The sequence below is a fragment of the Urocampus carinirostris genome, chromosome 7 (assembly GCF_059441175.1).
Source record: "Urocampus carinirostris isolate Australia breed hairy pipefish chromosome 7, RoL_Ucar_1.0, whole genome shotgun sequence".
In the NCBI taxonomy this organism is placed as follows: domain Eukaryota; kingdom Metazoa; phylum Chordata; class Actinopteri; order Syngnathiformes; family Syngnathidae; genus Urocampus; species Urocampus carinirostris.
The window spans coordinates 32,211,646-32,231,414 of NC_142355.1; the positions used below are offsets into that span (position 1 = coordinate 32,211,646).

The following is a 19,769-nucleotide window of genomic DNA, read 5'->3' on the forward strand; positions in this document are numbered from 1 at the left end:
AGACCCCAAGATACTTGAACTCCTCCACTTGGGGCAAGACCTCCTCCCCGACCCGGAGGGAGCATACCACCCTTTTCCGACTGAGAACCATGGCCTCGGACTTGGAGGTGCTGATCCCCATCCCGGCCGCTTCACACTCGGCTGCGAATCGCTCCAGCTAGAGCTGAAGATCACGGCCTGAGGAAGCCAACAGCACCACGTCATCTGCAAAAAGCAGTGACGCAATGCTGAGGCCCCCAAACCGGACTCCATCCCCGCCAAGGCTGCGCCTAGAAATTCTGTCCATAAAAGTTATGAACAGAATCGGTGACAAAGGGCAGCCCTGGCGGAGCCCAACCCTCACCGGGAACGAATCCGACTTAGTGCCGGCAATGCGGACCAGACTCTGGCACCGGGCATACAGGGACCGCACAGCCCGGATAAGACTGTGCGGTACCCCATACTCCCGAAGCACCCCCCACAGGGCCTCCCGAGGAACACGGTCGAATGCCTTCTCCAAGTCCACAAAACACATGTAGACCGGACAGGCAAACTCCCATGCACCCTCAAAGACCCTGAAGAGTGTATAGAGCTGGTCCAGTGTTCCACGGCCAGGACGAAAACCACACTGTTCCTCCTGAATCCGAGATTCGACTTCCTGGCGGACCCTCCTCTCCAGTACCCCTGAATAGACCTTACCAGAGAGGCTGAGAAGTGTGATTCCCCTGTAGTTGGAACACACTCTCCGGTCCCCTTCTTAAAGACGGGAACCACCACCCCAGTCTGCCAGTCCAGAGGCACTGTCCCCGATGTCCACGCGATGTTGCAGAGGCGCGTCAACCATGACACGCCCACATCATCCAGAGGCTTAATGAAGTCCGGGCGGATCTCATCGACCCCCGGGGCCCTGCCACCGAGGAGTTTTTTGACAACCTCGGTGACTTAAACCCCAGTGATACGAGAGCCCAACCCAGAGTCCTCAGGCTCTGCTTCCCCAGAGGAAGACGTGCCGGTGGGATTGCGGAGGTCTTCGAAGTACTCCGCCCACCGATTCACAACGTCCCGGGTCGAGGTCAGCAGCGCCCCATCGGCACTATACACAGTGTCGATGGCACACCGCTTCCCCCCCTAAGACGTCGGATGGTGGACCAGAATTTCCTCGAAGCCGTTCGGAAGTCGGCTTCCATGGCCTCGCCAAACTCCTCCCATGCCCGAGTTTTTGCCTCGGCAACCGCCAAAGCCGCATTCCGCTTGGCCAGCCGATACCTGCCAGCTGCTTCCAGAGTCCCACAGGCCAGGAAGGCCCGATAAGAGTCCTTCTTCAGCTTAACGGCATCCCTCACCGCCGGTGACCACCAACGGGTCTGAGGGTTGCCGCCGCGGCAGGCACCGACTACCTTACGGCCACAGCTCCGATCAGCCGCCTCGACAATGGAGGCGCGGAACATGGTCCACTCGGACTCAATGTCCCCCGCCTCCCTCGGGACATGGGCGAAGTTCTGCCGGAGGTGTGAATTGAAACTTCTTCTGACAGGAGATTCTGCCAGCCGTTCCCAACAGACCCTCACAACACGCTTGGGTCTGCCGGGTCGGGCCGGCATCTTCCCCCACCATCGAAGCCAACTCACCACCAGGTGGTGATCAGTTGACAGCTCCGCCCCTCTCTTCACCCGAGTGTCCAGAACATGCGGCCGCAGGTCCGACGAAACGATGACAAAGTCGATCATCGAACTACGGCCTAGGGTGTCCTGGTGCCAAGTGCACATATGGACACCCTTATGTCTGAACATGGTGTTCATTATGGACAGACCGGGACGAGCACAGAAGTCCAATAACGAAACACCACTCGGGTTCAGGTCAGGGGGGCCGTTCTTCCCAATCACGTCCCTCCAGGTCTCACTGTCATTGCCCACGTGAGCGTTGAAGTCTCCCAGCAGTACGAGGGAGTCCCCAGGGGGCGCGCTCTCAAGCACACCTTCTAAGGACCCCAAGAAGGGTGGGTACTCCGAACTGCTATTTGGTGCATAAGCACAAACAACAGTCAGGACCCGTCCCCCCACCCGAAGGCGGAGGGAGGCTACCCTCTCGTCTACCGGGGTGAACCCCAACGTACAGGCGCCGAGCCGTGGAGCAATTAATATGCCCACACCGGCTCTGCGCCTCTCACCACGGGCAACTCCAGAGTGGAAGAGAGTCCAACCCCTCTCGAGAGGACTGGTACCAGAGCCCAAGCCGTGCGTAGAGGTGATTCCGACTATATCTAATCGGAATTTCTCAACCTCACGCACCAACTCGGGCTCCTTCCCTGCCAGAGAGGTAACGTTCCATGTCCCAAAAGCCAGTTTCTGTAGCCGGGGATCGTCGCGCCAAGGACCCCTCCCTTGGCTGCTACCCAGCTCTCTGCGCACCCGACCCCTTTGGCCCCTCCTACAGGTGGTGAGCCCATGGGAAGAGGGTCCCACGTCGTCCCTTCGGGCTGTGCCCGGCCGGCCCCCGTGGGTAAGGGTCCGGCCACCAGGCGCTCGCCAGCGGACCCCACCTCCAGGCCTGGCTCCAGAAGGGGGCCCCGGTAACCCGCGTCCGGGCGAGGGAAATCGAGGACCAAAGTTTTGTCTCATCATTAGGGGCCATATGTACTCGTGAAAAGAGCCATATATGGCTCCGGAGCCATAGGTTCCCTACCCCTGTTCTAGAGCATGTGGCTTTTTGGTGCCACTCTAGTGACTTCCTCTACCTTTTCAAAAATGCTTGGAAAAAGAAAAATAGGAGGAAAATGCATGCTTTAAATCTAGTTCCTGACAGAGGAAAGACAGAAAGGAAACATTATTTGCGTTTTTTAAGGCTTGAAAATAATTATAACACATATCAAATGAGTAACTTTTACAGACAAATGTATCCAATAAAGGCCTACATAAGGCTTTTATCATTTTTGGGGCTCCAGACATTATAGTTTTCTGTATTTTTTGTGTGTTATGGCTCTATCAACATTTTTGGTTGGCGACCCATGAAATAGCTTTTGCTAAAAAGAGCTGAAATAATGAACTCCAGGTGTAAAGGTTACTTAGGTGCAGGTGGGCGCTCTCCAGTCACTACCTCCAGGTTGATCAATAGCTTAATCCAATGCTAGCGATCTACGCAGTGGTATAGCAAGGGACCCCAGGGGCCCCGAGCAAGAAGGAATTGAAGGTGTCACAATTCCCTGGAACAGACCCAATAAGAGGGGAAGCAGTAACAGAAGAATGCATGCTTAAAAAGGATGTTTAATAATAAAACCTAGGAACAAAATAACAAACACAATATGTGGTTTTAAAACAACTAGCAGCATGTAAAAACAAGTGACAACCCTGACGTGGCAATGACCCAATATTATTTGCTTTATTAAGAGCTGGAATTTATAAACTCAAGGTGTAGGGACTGATTAGGTGCAGGTTGCTAGTGTTCTACCCAGTGGTGTTGCAAGTGTAACTAGGGCCCCCAAACAAGAAGGGATTGAAGGTATCACAATCTGGAAGAGGTAAGAATGGGGTGGGGGTCTAATATGTTTAATACAAAACAAAGTAAAACAAAGTAACAAACGAATTAAAACAAACATGTTTTCTCAAACCAACCAACAATGTATCAGAACAAGGAAAAGTACTGTAATGGCAATGATCTGGTAGACTATTCTATGTAAGGAGCTGAAATTATGAATTCCAGAAGAAGGACCTAATAGGTGCAGACGGGTGCGCTCGTGAAAAAGTGATACTGTGCCGTTAAAACAGTTTCCAGTTGCTTCCCCTATTCTTTGAAAACAGCCAGTCTCTTGGCAAATTAGGCAGTTTTCGGATTTCGGTGAAAAAAATACTCCAATTTTTACTTGTCCTAGAAGCAGCGGCCATCACAGTCAACTTTCCTTTTTTTAATTTACAAGCACCATGTTGGAAATTGTTTATTTTAAAATTCTCGTGGAGATCCAAGCGCAAGGTGGCCATAGGGCTACTGCCATTATCTGGTTAAATGGTGATATTTTTTTATTTTACAAATTAATTTCATATTTCGGTCAACATTATGGCAGGCATTAATTTTATGACAGTGACCGCGGGCCACTAAAAATATAATCAAGGGCCATAACTGGCCCCCGGGCCGGGCTTTGGACATGACTGACTTAATCCATCGTTGGATTTCTACAAAATGGTGTTGCAAGTGTCCCCAAGCAGGAAGGGATTGGAGGCAACACAATTTTCCGGCGTGAACTCAATAGGCAGTGTTCGTTATATTTGTGTTTTTTTGGTTATATTTGTTTCAGTTGTAAGGTTTTGTCAACTTGGTCTAAAATTTGATTTCAAAAGGCATTGCAAAAGTCTTAAAACAACCTTGAATTGAACTTGCTTGTCATAATAGTAGCCATGCATGACCACTGTAGATAGAAAACAAAAATAAATGAATAAAGACATGGCCATCATATTTCAAATGTTTATGTGTGGATCAAATCTACACAAAAGTCACTGGGATATTTGTTTGGCTTGTCAGATATCCTTTTCACTCAACACAAGAAAAATGTCTATCATGATAACGTTGTTCTTTTTTCCAAAGCACAATCTAATCACGAGTTGTCCAGGTGGCCTTTCACTACCATTTAATGTATTTTAGTGGGCTTAAGTGATGTTGTCCAGATCCCACCAAGCCCACAAGGCCTGCATGTGGATGCGGAAGTACCAGAACCTCACATTCATTTCCTTCCTAAAAAGAAATAAGATAACAAATTGAAAAGGGGTTTAGCTTTTCAACTCAACTCAGCTCAACTTTTATATTATATTTATAAAGCTATTTAAAACAGCCACAGCTGAAGTCAAGTCGAGTCATGTTTATTTGTGACGCCCTTAATTACAAAGAGTCTCAGAGGGCTGCACAGACCACAGATGATTGCAAACCACAGACTATTACGATACCATCCCCTGATCTAAAACCTACATGAGGGCAAGGAAAAACTCAAAAACCTCAACATGAGGAAAATGAGGAAACTTTGAGAAGCAATTGCACATGAGGTAATCCCCCTTCCAGGACCACAAAGTGCTGGACACAAATAAAACATAGTTTACAAAAAAAATTAAATAGACCATGAATTTGTCAGGAATCGGAACAGGAGGATAACCCAAATGCGGGACGTTTCTCACACAAGTCTTTTATTTTACGGGAAATGGGGCAGTCATGCACGTTAGGCAGCAGTCTGGCGTGGAATGACAGGAAGCCAGAGGCCGACGAGATCGATACCAATTGCCCGAGCAGATATCGGACAGATGGGGTCAATACCCGACAGGACGGGACAGACAGGATTAATATCAAAACAGGATATCGAAATTAAAAAGGACAAACTAGACGGGAACGAAAGTGGAAACTGATATTAAACAGGACAAAATAAACGGGAACAATACCGGCTAGAAAATACCAACAGGAAACAGGACCGAGTCAAAACCGATGTCTTTAGGGGCAGAGGTTCGTTGGTGGACTGACAAGGGGTGAGTGGGAGCACTGAGCTTAAATAGAAGGAAAGCCAATTAGTCAACGGGCCGCAGCTGGTGCCACACGGGCAGGGCCAATTGGGCGCCATGGCAACCGTGACAAAAATACTGAAAAGACTTAAAAAGTATAGGAAATAATAAAATAAGAATACAGGAACAAATTTTCATGTTCGGTCAAAAGCCAAGGAATAGAAATTGGTGTAACACTAAATAGACAGTGAAGGAGACTGTCTGATGAGCAAGGGCAAATTGTTACAAATTTTAAATAGGGTTGCAATCATAGTGTGTGGACTTCAACAATCTTCCATTTCCTGCCACAATAAATAGTTTAAGTTCATCTGGCGAACACAGGAGGTAAGATCATATTCCAGGATTGGCATTTATTTGAACCTTACAAATGCTAAATATGACAGCTAGCCATTTTATTTCAGGGCTAATCCAAAAATAAAAACTAATTAAAAATTCCAGTGCCTATGGCAAGTCAAGTCATCTTTATTTGTATAGCCCTAAATCACGAAGAGTCTCAAAGAGCTTCACAGATTATTACACTATATTACACAGACTATTTTTCAGCTGACGAGAAGAGTAGATTATTCATATGCTATGGAGTAGAAGTGAGTTTTAAGTTTAGATTTAAACATTTCCACTGAGGTTGCAGATCGGATTTCAGGGGGAAGAGCATTCCACAGCACCGGTGCCCGGATGGAGAACGCTCTCGAACCAGCAGAACACTTCTTTGCTCTTGGGATCACCAGAAGACCGGCACTCTCAGATCGTAGGCTTTGACCGGGACATAGGGGCAAATCAGATCTGAAAGATAAGAGGGAGCGGGTCCATGTATGATTTCGTACAATACTAAGAGAACCTTGAGGTCACATCTATGGCTAACTGGGAGCCAATGCAGGTTAGCCAAAATCGGTGTTATGTGATCGTACTTTTTTGTCCTAGTTAAAAGCCTCGCTGCAGCATTTTGTACGAGCTGAAGAGACTTGATTCTAGACTTCGGGAGACCAGAGAGTAGTGCATTACAGTAATCGAGACGGGAGGTAACAAATGCATGAATTATAATTTCCGCATCAGACTGAGACAGTATTGAACGGATTTTAGCAATGTTACGAAGATGGAAGAAAGCGGTTCTAGTAATTTTCTTTGCATGCATTTCAAAGGATAGATCAGGGTCAAATATGACACCTAAATTTTTAACTGAGTCACTCTGTGTGATGTGACATTTGTCAATGTTCACAGCAGTTTTTGAGAATAAGTCACGGCATTTAGATGGACCAATGACTAACATTTCGGTCTTTTCAGAGTTAAGACGCAAGAAATTGAGTGACATCCACTCTTTTATCTCAATGAGGCAGGCCTCCAAATTTCCACAGTTTAGTGTGGGAGATTCCTCCAACGGAAGATATAGTTGAGTGTCGTCTGCGTAGCAGTGGAAGCTGATATTGTACTTGCGAATACTATCACCTAATGGAAGCATGTAAATGCTGAAAAGAAGGGGCCAAGCACTGAACCCTGCGGAACACCGCAGGTAACATTAAAGGGCTCAGATGTCATTTCACCATATTTAACACACTGCGTCCTATCTGAGAGGTAGGATCTGAACCACGAGAGGACGGCTCCTGAGAGACCAATCCATTTTTCCAACCGTTTTAGTAGGAAATTGTGGTGCACTGTGTCAAAAGCAGCACTAAGATCCAGCAGCAGCAAAAGTGATGAAGCGCCAGAATCCATTGCCAGTAGGAGATCATTTGTTACCTTGATCAGAGCTGTCTCAGTAGAGTGGTTAGCCCTGAATCCTGATTGCATGGATTCAAAAAGGTTATTCTCGGATATGAAAACATTCAGCTGCTGTGCTACTACTTTTTCAAGTACTTTAGAGAGGAAAGATAGGTTTGACACAGGTCTATAATTACTTAAGATTTCTGGATCAAGGTTGGGTCGTTTCAGTGTGGGTTTAATAACGGCGGACTTAAAAGCTGCTGGAACTACACCTGAGGAGAGTGATATGTTTATAATATTTAGAACTGAAGGTCCAAGGACGCCAAAAAGACTTTTAATAGGTGAACCTGGGAGCGGGTCGAACTGGCAAGTTGTCGGTTTGGTCACCACCTGTTTGAGATCATCAAGTGACATTTCACTAAAACTGGACAAATTCCCTGGACAGCCACCCTGTCGTGCATCTGTAGATTTCAGCCCTTTAATATGTGTGGTATTAATAATTTCTTTAGCAATTTCTTCCTGTATGCATTGAATCTTCTTAGTAAAGAAGACCATTAAGTCATGAGCAGAGTGCGTCAAACTATCTGCGATAGTCTGTTGCCTTGTAAGCGATGCTACAGTGTCAAAAAGGGCTTTGGGATTGTTCTTTTGAGACGCAATCACCTTCGAAAGATAGGCCAATTTTGCAGAGGCAAGGGCCGCTTTATACTTTAACTAGCTGTCACACCAGGTTTGATGGAAAACCTCAAGCTTGCTAGCGCGCCATTTTCTTTCCAATTTCCTGCATTCTTGTTTAAGGGTTCTAGTTTCATCAGTAAACCAAGGCGTGCATCTTTTAGGACGTGATTTTAGCTTTATGGGCGCTATTGAATCCAGGACACTAGTCAGGGTGGTATTGAACTCATTCATGAGTGAGTCAATCGAGCCATTGTATGAAGGAAAGGACGCAACTGCTCCAGGAAGGAGTTCAAAGAGCTCAGAAACTGTGCCAGTGCTTATATTGCGTCCGCTAAATCATTCAGCTTTTTTAACACTACATTTAGCTAGCACCTCAAATGTAACTAAATAATGATCCGAGATAACGGTAGTACACGGTAACACCATAATGTTTGAGGTTAAAACTCCTCGAGTCAGAATCAAGTCTAGCGTGTTCCCATCTTTATGGGTTGGCAAATCAACCAGTTGATTAAAACCAAATGCATCAATTAGAGACTTAAACGCAATAGTAAGTGAACTAAGTGGGGAGTTCATATGAATGTTAAAGTCCCCCATAATTATAATTTTGTCTGCATACAGGCTCGCATAGGCTAAAGGGGCAAAACAAAGCCTGCAATTGGCTGAGGAAGATGTGTCAATCATCAGTTGAATCAGTCACTATCGGCTAAAGTTATTCGGAGGCAAAGGGGGCGGATCCTTTTTATCATTTACAGGCTCGCATAGGCTAAAGGGGCGAAACAAAGCCTGCAATTGGCCGAAAAAGATGAATGTGAATCACAGGTTGGGTTGCACTATGGCATAGAGAAAACATGTTTTACTATTCTGTATTTGTAAATATTTGACTCTCCTGGATTTACTACACTCACGGTATTAAGAAGACCATGGTTACGTGAAGGCTGCAAGAGAACTTAGGTGAGCTATGCAGATTTATAGGGCTGTATCTTGTTTTAGAACGATCTTGATGTTTCTGTGATGAGTCTATTTTTAAACTAAATTCAATTCAAAGTGTTTATTAGGGTGGTCCTTATTTTTCGACTTTTAAAATTTCATGCTCTGACCCCATGAATATGTTCCAATATATACAAAACGTAATTAGGCAAAGTTTCATCAAAATCAAAGGATATTTAGAGGTCGCTCAAGGCCTCTGAAATTTTGGTATGAAAAATAAGGATTTTTCGCACATTATATCAGACCTAGTGTACAAAGTTACTTGTAACTTTTCTTGTGTTACAATTATAAGCAATGGACTGAAATTGGATGTTCTAAAACGCCGTACACATAGGGTTAAGATTTCCGTTTTTTCTCGAAAATTGCCAAAATTTTACAATTTTGGGAAATTTCAAAGTCGTTGAGCTACCTCTAAATATTATCCAAATTGTTCAAAATTGCACACAGTGTGTTTTTATCGATATAAGAACATATGCGGGGGGTCAGAGCCCAATATTTCAAAAAAAAAAATTTCGACCCCCATTAAGGACCACCCTAGTGTTTATTGTAATATGCACAGTAAAGAACCCCGTTTCCCTGCATGATAAAATTCTTACTTTGCTGTCCACACAGTTGCCAGCAAAAAATAAAATGGAAACTAAGAAATGTTTGTTTGGTGACATCGTACGGACACCGCATTCGCACATGTCTACGACACGTATTTGCTTCTTTGCAAGCTTTCGGAATGTTAAGGGGGTAATACGTTTGACTGAACTATCTGACTGTTTTGTCGACGTTCCCATTGTAGCGCCTTATAATCCGGTGCGCCTTATGTATGGAAAATATAGGACCAAAAACTATTTTTTGGGGTTGCGCCCCATAACCCGGTGCGCCTTATAGTGCGGAAAATATGGTAGTTTTCCACAACTACACATGTATTTGCGACGAAATATATTAAGATATCTTAGTTAGACGTAAATGCAATAGAAAATCGTATTCCCGCGTTAAAACATGCACATTGCAAAATCGCTGCATTATACAGTGCACAAATCTACCGAGGGAGCCGCAAAAAAAATCTTCATACTGCAAACTGCAGAGTTGGATAACTGCAGAAAATCACGGTTCAGCCTATCCCTGTTTTTATCTTAAACAAGTCGTGCTTTTACATCTACATGGCCAGTCGCTAAAGCAGCATAGTCACAATAACGTTCTAGATTATGCGCTTGTTTACTGCACACAATTTCGGGTGTCGTGTTTTATTTACAGTATGATTCTTTCATGTGAGATCAGAATACATTAGTTTTCATCATGCATCATGAGTAATGTCTCCGAATTTCACGTGGAAATACAGATGAAACTAATAACTATGACAAGACGCCCGCTTTGAGACTGGGAGGTTCGGGTTCGCGCCCCGGCCGAGTCATTCCTAAGACTTAAAAAGTGGTCGGCGGCGCCCTCTCTTGGCTGCGGCTGCATCGGGTCAGATGCAATCGACATTTCGTTCTGTGTACATTGTTACACAGAATGACAATACAAGGAAATTATTATTATTATTATTATTATAGTCCGCTGCCTTCTCTGTAAACACATATTAAATAAACTAATTACCTTCTCAAAATGTTGTCCAAATGTGGAGACAATTCTAAAGCATATGTGATGCTGGCCAATAGAAGGCTCTTCCAGCCATAAGAATAACATGTCAGTTTTGTGTATCTATTCACTATCAAATAATTATCCAGAACACATCCTATAATTTCCTGTCTCACATCAACTTGTTCAGCATCCTATACACAGTTGTTTTTGTACAATACACCAGCATTAAGTAATTCTTGTTTTTTCCCACCCAACCTAAAGGCCAATGTACAACTTCCCGTGGAAGAGCTGGCCACCATCACAGCTACTGCACCATCCACACCACCGGGCACGTCTTCGGCATCTTCCAATCCAGCGCCAAACCCCAAATCACCCAGAAAAAAAAGGAAGCATGATACACTCCTTGACTTTTTGAAAGAGGAGTCTGCCAGAGTGAAGATAAGGCACGAGGAAACTGAGGCCAAAACCTTTTGGGAAGCTCATGGACAAATTTCCAGAACAGTGACATCTCTGCAATGTTTCCCTTAAAAGGAAAATGTTTTTATTAAGAATTCAATGAAGTTCCAGTTTGTGTTTTTCAGTTTTATGGATGTATTGATATATTTTTGTTACATTTTGTGACACATTATTTATTTACTATTATGTATTTCGGCCCAATGTGAGTTTGTTTTTCTGAAAGTAAACTATTATTTAACCCAGAGTGATTTGTAGTTGTTTTCTGTCCAACAGTCACATAGTTCACACACAGTATCTCACATCATTATGAAATAAACCACCAAGGTGTTACTCAAAATAAAGACGCTTATTGAATAGTAATGCAGAAAAGCACAGGATGCAAATGTGGGTCTGACTTCCAGAGCCTGAAACATGGCTTTTGGGCAATTTATTCCATATTAACTGTGGACAATTCTGTGTACGGTGGACCTGGGAACACTGAAGACCCAGGACATCACACGGTAGGACAGACCGTGGGCCAGCCAGTACACGTAGATCAGGACCTCTAGCCATGGTGCTGTTCCCTCTTCAGCAGCTCCTGCAGGGCCCACATGACCTTCTTGCTCAACCTTAAGTCCTGAATAAGTTCTGACTCCACATCGAACCATAAGCATACGATGGGAACATCCCTGTCCAACCTGTCCATGCTTATGGGATGGCCACTCTGGAACACAACAGATAAGATAAACAATTTGGACATAAATGCGGGCATACCAAAGATAAAGACAGCTTTTACTGTGAGATATGCATCATAAAAAAATGTAGAAATGATCTTTTATTATATCCAATGACAACTCTCTTGAATTAAATTCCTTATGAACTAAGGTGTTTGGGTCCTACAGGGAAGTTTGGTGACGATCATGTCAGCTTAAGGGTCAGGTAGACTGTTCTTGTGTTTGTTTACTTTTCATTGTGTCACACATTAAAGACCCCTACTATATGTCATAAAATGGCATTAAGATAATAATAAGTAGGTTGTCATTTATGTCTACACAAACATAGGGTATTATGTGAACGTGCGTTGTACGTTAACCCTTACTGTATTTGACCGAACGGGTCATTTTTTTTAATGAGTGGACGTACCTTGTAAAGATGAATCAGTGCTAAATAGCGCCGAAGCAGTCTTCAATATCGCGCATTTATCCTCCGTTGATTGGAGACACGGAAAAGGTGATGAGCTTCCAGGCAATCGGTAATAACACGGATGTAGCGGGCATTTTTAACGTTGCACGGACTCGCCAACTGCCACACCACAGGTTGAGACTCAAGTTGTTTACATGTGACATAGGCCAATATCTCACTGAGGTCTACAGCCATTTCGTATTATGGCCATCTACTGGACTGGGGTGGAACCTTACAAGTCCCTTCCAATTTCTTAGGGGACAATCTTCACTTTGCACTCCACTCACCGAAGGGACTTCCCTATGGAGGGACCTCACTGGAGGGTTCTCAGGACCAAGTGAGAGGAATGGGATTGGGCCATAATAGTCTCTCCAGCGTGTCCTGGGTTATCCGGCCTCCTGCTAGTGGGACATGCCCGGAACACCTCCCTAGGGGGGCGTCCAGGAGGCATCCTTCTCAGATGCCAGAACCACTTAAACTGGCTCCTCTCAATGCAGAGGGGCAAGGGCTCTACAAAGAGCTTCTTACCTTGTCTCTAATGGAGACCCCATTCACCCTGCGAATGAAACTCATTTTAGCCTTTTGTATCTGGGATCGTGTTCTTTCGGTCATAACCCACAGTTCATGACCATAGGTGAGGGTAGGAACGTAGATCGACCGGTAGATTGAGAGCTTTGCCTTTCAGCTTGGATCCCTCTTCACCACAATGGGCCGGCACAAGGTCCAAATGACAGCAGACGCTGCACCGACCCGTCTGTCGATCTCCCGTTCCATCCTACCCTCACTTGTGAACAAGACTCCAAGATACTTAAACTCCACTTGGGGCAAGATCTCATCCCCAACCCAGAAGGAGCATACCAACTTTTTATGGATGAGTACCATGGTCTCGGACTTAGAGGTGCTGATCCTCATCCCAGCCATTTCATACTCGGCTGCGAATCGCTCCAGTGAGAGCTGAAGATCACGGCCTGTGGAAGCCAACAGCACCACATAATCTGCAAAAAGCAGTGACGCAATGCTGAGCCCCCCAAACCGGACTCTTTCCCCACCAAAGCTTTGCCTAGAAATTCTGTCCATAAAAGTTAGGAACAGAATCAGTGACAAGGGGCAGCCTTGGCGGAATCCAACTCCCCCTGGAAAAAAAATCCAACTTACTGCTGGCAATGCGGACCAGACTCTGGCACCGGGCATACAGGGACTGCACTGCCCAGATAAGACTGTGCGGTACCCCATACTCCCGAAGCATCCCCCACAGGGCTTCCCGAAGAAGAATGTCGAATGCCTTTTGCAGGTCCACAAAACACATGTAGACCAGACAGGGGCCCTATGCATGGGGGTTTGCCTATCTGATAGGCAAACCCCCATGCAGCCTAAAGGACCCTGCAGAGTGTGTAGAGCTGGTCCACTGTTCCACGGCCGAGACGTAAACCAAACTGTTCCTCTTGAATCTGAGATTCGACTTCCTGCCCCCAATTTATGAGAACCATTGCTCTAACTGAACGAAACATAAAAGTAGAATAACACATGGGGTTTGGGGTTTTTAAGGGTTATTGATCTATCTTCGTTATTCATTATGATAAAATCGGAACATTAACTCAAACCAGTGTCGAAAATGTCGCTGTTATGGATAACGCAGTTATGTAATGACATTATTCTTTTCAGTGACAGGGTAACCTCATTCGTGATTTTTTTTCCACTGTTAAGTTCGTTTTTGTGCGTACCTACGTACATTTTATGTGTTGACGTATATTTTTGTCTGTGTTTACATACGTTTCTGTGTGTATTTACATCCGATTTTTGTGTTAACGTAGATTTTTTATGTTAACGTAGATTTTTTATGTTAACGTACGTTTTTGTGTTTATGTACATTTTGTGCATGTTTACGTACGATTTTGATTGCAGTTCAAGCGTTGGATTAATCTGTTTTTGGTGAGGTGCAATAAAAATCACAAAGTTCTATAACAAAACTACCTGTCTGATCTTCTCTATTCAACTGACTCTAAACATTGCTCGAAAAAAATTCAAATTCTTTGACGTACAACTTTTTTTAAAGTAATGAAATTAGGTATTTTCTCTGGTATACCTAATTTCATTACTTGTTACTTTTACCATACAGTAATTGAGTTACCAACTTCGTGACTTGTTGGAAGACGCAGTGAGTAACTATAACTAATTACTTTTTAAAATAACGCTGACTCCAACTGAACAAAGACATGAAAGGAAGGCTACGCAGGATATATTGGAACAATAACTAGCTTTAACTGAACAAAACGTGAAAGTAAGATGACAAATAATCTGACTAAGCCCTGGAAACTGTGGGTTCCCTTACACACTCCTGAAAACTAAAAGTACAACGTCGTAAAACAGGTTATTATCATCACAGTTTGAAAAAGGAAAATAGGTCGCAGCGGATGACCGTATGTCAGTTGAATTTGAAATTTCTCATGAACTGTATCTTACTGGCAGTTTAGGCAGAAAAGTGAGAATTTCTGCTTTTTTGCAGGTAAGGATAAAACACACAGTCTTGACAGGATTCATTTAAGTTTACTGGGTGTAATCCCCTTATCTACGTAACTACCTGTCCCGGAAAGTGATCCAAGCGTACCCCTGCGAGCCTCATTGGCTTGCTGTTGTCACTGGGGCAAATCCTCCGTCTAATGCGGCAGCTTTAGACTAGCACATTAAATCTTATCTTTTGAGCACCTGCTTCATCCAACTAAAGCGCCACAACAGGTAAAAAAAAGCATTGAAAAGCATCAGGCTGGCAAAGTCGTTCTTGGGAGGACGCATATACAGTTAGTACATATGTTTGCTGACCTCTATTACAGTGCGGTATGACGGGTGAACAGCAGCAGAGAGGTGAGCCTGTTCCATCAACACAGCACAGAAAAATATCAGCTACTGTCTGCCCATTCGGGACTCCTCCTACCCTGGCAACAAGCTCTTCTACCTGCCGCCCTCTGGCAGACGCCAAAGTCCTTTTAAACAAGGATATCCAAACTATGAGTCGTGGGCTGCATAGGTTTGACCTGGAGGAAAAAATAGCTTATTAATGTATTCAGTTTTTTTGTATATGCCGCTAGAGAGGCTCAACCCTTTAATTACCATGGGGTCGCCGGCGCTCCTGTTTGACAAGTGCTCTTTGAATTACCGTAACCTTGGACAGGCATTTACATGTGGCAAACGTCCAATCAGAGGCAAGAAAATACCCGTACGGAGGCAGAGCAAAGCAAAAAACGGACTGTTTTTACTACATTGATCAATTTATGTGAGAAAAGAGAAAAAAAAAGTGAGTAATAACATGTCTAAAAAAATCTGTGAGTGAAAACCGTTCAAAAAGGTTGGTAGAGGGGGACAGTGTAGGGTTAGATGAAGAAACATGTTTGTCTGGAGAAGATCAAGCTCAACCAGAGTAATTAGTAAGTAGTAAATAGTAAATAGTAAGTAGTAAGTAGAAAGTAGAAAGTAGAAAGTAGAAAGTAGAAAGTAGAAAGTAGAAAATAGAAAGTAGAAAGTAGAAAGTAGAAAGAAGACAGTAGACAGTAGACAGTAGACAGTAGACAGTAGACAGTAGACAGTAGACAGTAGTGAGCAGTGAGCAGTGAGCAGTGAGCAGTGAGCAGTGAGTAGTGAGTAGTGAGTAGTGAGTAGTGAGCAGTGAGCAGTGAGCAGTGAGCAGTGAGCAGTAAGCAGTAAGCAGTAAGCAGTAAGCAGTAAGCAGTAAGCAGTAAGCAGTAAGCAGTAAACAGTAAGCAGAAAGCAGAAAGCAGAAAGCAAAAAGCAAAAAGCAAAAAGCAGAAAACAGAAAACAGAAAACAGAAAGAAGAAAGAAGAAAGAAGAAAGAAGAAAGAAGAAAGAAGAGAGAAGAGAGAAGAAAGAAGAAAGAAGAAAGAAGAGAGAAGAGAGAAGAGAGAAGAGAGAAGAAAGTAGAACGTCTTTTGTTTGACATTTTAAACTGTTATTACATTTTTTAACACATAGTTATCGTACAAATTGCCAAATATTGAACGTTTGGCTTGTCCTAAAAAATGGGCCAAAAGTAATCACTCATAAAAAACTTTCTGACTCTTTCATGGACAAAGTAATCATAATTGGCCAATAAAGGGTTAAATCTAATATTTCGGCAAAAAATTAGGAAAATAGATTGCATAAATCAATCCATTTATGCATTTGCCTACACAAGTTGTGTTTCATTGTCTCTTTGTACATAAAGGGACTATATCATCCAATTGGTTTTCAAACAGACAATTTATAAATAAATAAATTGATTTGAAAATACACACTTTAAGAGTAATAGCAAAGCAATACTTCATTTTTTAAGTTCTAAATTAGATCATTTGCATTTAAAAACTCAATGCAACAGGGCTACTGAAGAAGTGTTTTTTTGTAGGAAATTTAATGTCTTGATAAATAAAATGTATATGGAAAAAAAACTGAAGAATGTATCCCTATGCCTAAAGATCATTTCTATAGGGGTACACATGCTAGGTAATCCTGGTGAGTGCAATCGTATTGTCTTAAACAAAGACCTCAATTTTGAATCTAATAACATCTGAATGCACGGTTGCACAAATGTCTGTTTGATAAATGGTAGTCAGCATTAACAGCTACAATGGTTGGGTGGCGCCTGGCTTTGGCGACATCCAGTGGACATATTAGAAATTGCAGGTCATTATTTGACTAGAATAGACTTGTTTTTTTCTTATGCTTCTCTTCAAATCCCCTTACGGGCTGGCAGAAAGCCGTTGACGGGCCTGATATGGCCTGCAAGCTGGAGTCTGGATACCCCCTGCGTAAAAATCAAGACTACCAGGCTTAGAGACAGATTCTTCCCCAGGGCCACCGCCCAATTAATTGAGCATTTAAAACTGTGAAAAAAATGTTGTCTACGTTTAGAATATATATACAGAGTGTCCCAAAAAAATTATACACACTTTATTATTACACATTATTTAACTAATGAATGTTTTGTCTATTTCAGATTTATTTTCAGAGTAAATATGGTTGATACCGGGTTTACAATAAAATAGCTGAAAACAGTCTGGATATGTGAAAATAAACTTTAATTGCAAATAATTTTGACTCACAGGGCTGTGGCGCCCAGGAGTCGGTGAGGCACCTTTTTTGTGAGTGCAGCGCTGCCAAGGTCTTGTGGACAATGGCCGAACAACTAGGAAAGTTCCCGGACTTGCCAGCAGGAGAGGTCCCTGATGCACAGTACGTGCTTTACGGGGTGAGTCGGTCGAGGAGGCATCGGAACGACTTTGCCAGGGACTGGCTCACTCTCGCCGCCATCAAGGACGCCATCTGGACCTCCAGAAACCTGCTGGTATGGAGGTGCAGGCAGATCCCCCCCGTGGCTGTGCTCCAAATGGCTGCAGATACCATACAATCTGCGAGCGGCGGGCCTAGGACGCAGCCATAAAGAAGACTCGTCTGTACCCACCCGGAGGGGGGAGCCGGAGCTACACTGTGGGAGTCCCGGCAGCAACGGCCTGGGTTGTGGAACCCAGAAGGGAGAGGACCCACGCAGAATGGAAAGGACCCACACAGAGGACTGGAAGAATGCTGCTTGGGAGGGTGGGATGGCAGAGCTATGCCCTTGCACAATAGTATTGCCTTTTACACGCTGGTTAACTACTGTTAAAAGAAAATAACTCTGAAATTGTTTCATTGATGTTGAAAATGTCAGGAAAAAATGTTAAAACGTCATATCGTCACGTCATATTGTCAAATATAAAAAAAATGTGAATATGCTTGATGGCTGTGTTTTGCTGCTGTTGGTGTCAGTGGATTTGTTCAGACCGAGGACAATCGACTTTGGCCTGGACGGATCTATTGACACTAACAAAGATGTTATATAATGAAATTGTGAATATGTTTGATTTTCGAGAAGGTTTGTTCAAACCTCACTTTGTGTTTGCTGTTAAAAGCGTAATATTGGAATATAATATTGTGAATGTGCTTAATTGCTGTTGAGATTGTCATGATTGTTTTCTGTTTTTAGTGTCAATAAATTTGTTCAAACCAAAGATGTTAAAAGAAAATAACTCTGAAATTGTTTAATTGATGTTGAAAATGTCAGGAAAAAATGTTAAAACGTCATATCGTCACGTCATATTGTCAAATATAAAAAAAAATGTGAATATGCTTGATGGCTGTGTTTTGCTGCTGTTGGTGTCAGTGGATTTGTTCTGACCGAGGACAATCGACTTTGGCCTGGACGGATCTATTGACACTAACAAAGATGTTATATAATGAAATTGTGAATATGTTTGATTTTCGAGAAGGTTTGTTCAAACCTCACTTTGTGTTTGCTGTTAAAAACGTAATATTGGAATATAATATTGTGAATGTGCTTAATTGCTGTTGAGATTGTCATGATTGTTTTCTGTTTTTAGTGTCAATAAATTTGTTCAAACCAAAAAAAACAAAAAAAAACACATTCCCCAACACGTCTTTGCAGAGTTTTATGTATTTAGACCTTGTTCAGTTATTTTTTTTTCATTTTATTTCAAAAGTGTAAACACTTTACCCGCCACTCTTGCGTCAAAATCAAATCCGAAAAGTCAAAGAATGTAAACACCATGTATTGTGTTCCTTAAGCTGTTACCAAATGATAATAAAAATAATTTTAATTCTAAGAAATAGCCAATATATGCCCTGATATGTCATGAAGATGTCTTCAGAAAATAGTGAATCGTTTTAAATTTTATATGAATACATGGATCACAGTTTAAGATAAAATACCAGAGAGAATCTTGCCCTGATTTATTTTGAACCATTAAGTGTTTGAAATGGTTAAAATCGTTTGAATAGTACAAATTAAGGTTTTTTGGTTTTATAATGTCCCTTTGAGCTTTTTTGTTATTAGCAGCTATTCAGATAAATATGACTTGACTTATTACCCGTTTCAGGCCAGGGGAATATTTATTTTGTGCTTAAAATTAACTAATTATAATAACAATAATAACAGGAGTCACATTAATAAAAGAATATTGATTATGAAATTGTGAAAAAAATATAGAAATATAAAATACCAGAAGTAGTTTACGACACTTGAGCACAATTACCGGCCTCGGTTGTTACGTGACCATAGCCAATTTGTACAGGGTGACTTAGTTAACGATTATTATATAATTTAGCTTCTTTGCTTGCTAACTTTGTTCCAACCAAAGGTAACATTTAGACATCTCAAATGTCTTGCCACGTGGAATACTTTTTGTCGTTATTCATTTCATTTTTGCAACGTAAGAGACTCCTTTGTAGGTGAGTAAAAAAAGTTGGGCACGTTTTTGGTTTGAACAATTTTATTGACACTATTAACAGCAAATAAACAATGTGAGGTTTGAACAATTTTTCTCGACAATTTTAACAGCAATAGAGGGCTCCGAGCTCTGTGCTAAAAACGAAGCCGTGTTACTATTTTTAGCACAGAGCTCGGAGCCCTCTATAAAGCACATTCACAATTTCGTTATATCTGACTATGACGTTTTAACATTTTTTTTCCGACATCTTTGACAGCAATTAAACACACAATTTCATTATATCATATCTCAAAGTTTTTATCGACACTTTTAACAGCAATTGAAGACATTCACAATTTCATTATATCATATTCTAACAATATGAGGTTTGAACAATTTTTAACAATAATAACAACAATAATACTTTTAAGAGCAGTTAACCAATGTGTAAAGGGCACGTGCGGC

General features: G+C 42.6%; 1 protein-coding gene across 1 annotated transcript in view; it reads left to right on the forward strand.

Annotated features, from left to right (window-relative positions):
* The first annotated feature begins 19,145 nt into the window (after positions 1–19,145).
* Positions 19,146–19,769, forward strand: part of LOC148362980 (uncharacterized) — a 57,451-nt gene continuing 56,827 nt past the window's right edge. Inside the window, exon 1 of the transcript XR_015850941.1 lies at positions 19,146–19,326. The gene's annotated coding sequence lies outside the window, so the exon portion shown is untranslated. The remainder of the gene's footprint in view (positions 19,327–19,769) is intronic.